We start from the raw sequence: 3,552 nt of genomic DNA, 5'->3' as shown, positions 1-3,552 counted from the left end.
GTAGGGAAATGTTATTGTTTTATATTTCCATGCTGTTGGTTATAATAAAATTTGCATTCCCCTTTATGCTGAAGCGGTCTGTAGTTTCACTTAGCTTCGAATCGGAATAGTTTCGCAGTGACCAATTTGCTGCTGGTGTTTGGCCGCAGACCAACCCTTCGCCACTGACCGTTTTTTTTTTTGTAACTTGTATTTTTATTCAAGCTTTCGACAATTATATGAGTAGGGAGGGTGGGGGATACAAAAAGAAAAAGGGAGGTTGAAAAAGCCATCATTTGCATATTTAACCCTTCTCCCCTCCCCCCCTAAGGGAGAGCTAGCAGTTACATAGTGTTGCTGGTGCTATTAGCTCACCTCTGATCGTACAGAAGGACTGAGGGCTCCACGTTGTAGTGGGGGGTAGCATAGGACAGGCTTTTAGATGTTCTCAGGTGCAGCGCCTTCATCCTCCAGGGCCCTATCAGAGAAAGGAGTAGCCCCTGCAGGAACTCTTCAGTCACAGAGACCAGACAGAGCAACAGTTCACTTATATATTGATGCAGGCCAGTCCTGTTGATCCCTTCTCACGCAGGAGAAGTACTTCACAGTATAACACATATTCCCTCGCAACCTGCTGCATCTGTGTCCCTGACTAGACACCCATGGACTTGAGGTCCATGAGCTAAACCTTCTCAACCCCTACCCCCTTATTGGGCTAGGGGAATCCTCACCTACTCCCTAAGGAGCAGGCATTCACAGAGGAACTTCCTAGAATTTGGATTGCAGACCCTTTTTGTTACCAGGGGAGGGTCCCAGGTCTTCGCCACGGTAGGTGGGCAGTACCTCAGTATTAGGCTCCAATGGTTTCAGGCTACACCTGCAAACAATTATCAATTATATGTAGGTAACAGGAGCTCACATTATTAACTGAAGACAAGGGATTTAACCCTAACACTGCCTGCACTGGTACCAGGGCTTGCATGTTAGGGCCAGGAAAACACATAATCCGGGCACAGGGCTACATGCTCCCCATGGTGAAACCCTCACATCCCTGCATGAGACACACAATTTATGCACCTTCAATAAATTTGTGAAAACAGAACATACATAACAGTAACAATAACATGACCCTCCCTTCACTGGAGAACCCATACTCTGTGTAGCCCTTCTCATGTTCTGAATATTTTGTAATAAAGTGTAGGATTTGGGCTTACACACATCCGTCCTACACTATCCAGTACTGTGACCGAATAGCAGCACTTTTGGCCCCTCTCTGAAATGTATTATACTCTATCCAGGTAGACATTCCGGCCTACCTTCCATACTCTTCTTAGATAGGCACTGCAGTGAGCAAACAGGTAGTCTAGAACAGTGTCCCTGAGCCAATCCTCTCTGTAAGCCTCAGCTTCTCGCATTAGGGGTTCCTAAGGATAGTCATACCCATGAGATTTCCTATAGCTCTGTATACCACTATATGATCAGCTCTACTATTATTTTATAAGATTCTGCCCACAGGCTTGCCCTGGTAATTCCCCAAATAGTGGCTCTGTGGGTATGGCATCATACTTTACCACCTCCAAGCCTGAAAATGATATAATTCCCAAGCTGATATCTCTGCTACACTCACGGATAATCTCTGCTTTTTTCTCAGGCGTAAACTTTCCCTCCTCCCACCATTGATCTACTGCATCAGGTTGTATCAGCTGAAATCTAGTTCTATTCATGTCGGGCATATATCCCTGGAACATTGGGTCCCACCAGTGTACAATTCTCTCCTCACTAGAGCTAGGCACATTGATAGTAGAGTCATCTGTTATAATACTCATAATGGATGGTGGTCTGGGAGTAGCTGTCACACTCGTGCTGCCCACAAACCTGACAAGACCCCGGTACTGAGGTGGGAAAGGAGAACTTCACACACCCACAGCAGCGGAGGTGTGCCCGGAGTGTGGTATTTCAGCAAAGCCGGGGTACTGTATGGGCCAAAGAAGAAGGTTAGTAGGGTACTTGCCGGGTCCCGGGTAGTAGAATCAAGAGTAGTTGTGTCCGTAAGCCAAAGGTCTTTGGGTAGAGAGAGCTGTGTAGTAGTTTTCCGTTTGCCAAGTCCGTGGGGCAGAGAAGACAGCTTAGTCGAGTTCCTTTTGCCAAGTCCAGCCACACACTAACAGGGGAGGAATGTGACAGGGTGAATGAACGTCACCAGCTATGAGGGGGGGAAGAGAGGGAGGTGAGGAGGGGGGAGAGAGAGAGAGAGGAAGGGGGGAAGAGAGGTGGGGGTGGGAAGAGAGGTGAGGGGGGGGAGAAGAGAGAGTTGAGGGTGGGGAAGAAGAGAAGTGAGGGGGGAAGAGAGAGGTGAGGGGGGGAAGAGAGAGAGAGGTAAGGGGGGGAAGAGAGGTGAGGGGGGAAAGAGGTGAGGGGGGGGAAGAGAGAGGTTAGGGGGGGAAGAGAGAGGTGAGGGGGGGAGAAGAGAGAGGTGAGGGGGGGAAGAAAGAGGGTGAGGGGGAAGAGAGAGGAGAGGGGGGGAAGAGAGAGGTGAGGGGGGAAGAGAGAGAGGTGAGGGGGAAGAGAGAGATGAGGGGGGGGAAGAGAGAGGTGAAGGGGGGAAGAGAGAGAGGTGAGGGGGGGAGAGAGAGGTGAGGGGAAGAGAGAGGTAGGGGGGGGAAGAGAGGTAGGGGTGGAAGAGAGATAAGGGGGGGGAGAGAGGTGAGGGGGGAAGAGAGGTAGGGAGGGGGGGAGAGGGAGAGGTAGGGGGGGAAGAGAGAGTGGTGAGGGGGGGAAGAGACATAGGTGAGGGGGGAAGAGAGAGGTGAGAGGTGGAGGGGAGGTGAGGGGGAGAGAGAGGTAGGGGGGGAAGAGAGGTAGGGGTGGAAGAGAGATAAGGGGGGGGAGAGAGGTGAGGGGGGAAGAGAGGTAGGGAGGGGGGAGAGGGAGAGGTAGGGGGGAAGAGAGAGTGGTGAGGGGGGGAAGAGATATAGGTGAGGGGGGAAGAGAGAGGTGAGAGGTGGGGGGGAGGTGAGGGGGAGAGAGAGGTAGGGGGGGAAGAGAGAGAGATGAGGGGGGGAAAGAGAGAGAGAGGTGGGGGAAGAGAGGTGAGGGGGGGAAGAGAGAGAGGTGAGGGGGGGGAAGAGAGAGGTGAGGGGGAAGAGAGAGAGGTGAGTGGGGGAAGAGAGAGAGGTGAGGGGGGAAAGAGAGAGAGGTAGGGGGGGAAGAGAGGTAAGGGGGGAGAGAGAGAGGTGAGGGGGGGAAGAGAGAGGTAGGGGGGAGAGAGAGAGTTAGGGGGGAGAGAGAGGTGGGGGGGGAGAGAGAGGTAGGGGGGGAGAGAGAGTGGTGAGGGGGGGAAGAGACAGGTGAGGGGGAAGAGAGAGAGGGGAGGGGGATAGAGAGGGGGGGAGAGGTGAGGGGGGGAGAGAGGTGAGGGGGGGAAGAGAGAGAGGTGAGGGGGGGGAGAGAGGTGAGAGAGGTGAGGGGAGGGGGAAAGAGAGAGAGTTGAGGGGGGGGAAGAGAGAGAGAGGTGAGGTGGGGGGAAGAGAGAGAGGTGAGGTGGGGGAAGAGAGAGAGAGAGGTGAGGGGATG

Source organism: Ascaphus truei, chromosome 6, assembly GCF_040206685.1.
Source record: "Ascaphus truei isolate aAscTru1 chromosome 6, aAscTru1.hap1, whole genome shotgun sequence".
In the NCBI taxonomy this organism is placed as follows: domain Eukaryota; kingdom Metazoa; phylum Chordata; class Amphibia; order Anura; family Ascaphidae; genus Ascaphus; species Ascaphus truei.
The sequence above is the reverse complement of the archived record's forward strand: the minus strand, read 5'-3'. Positions refer to the sequence as shown.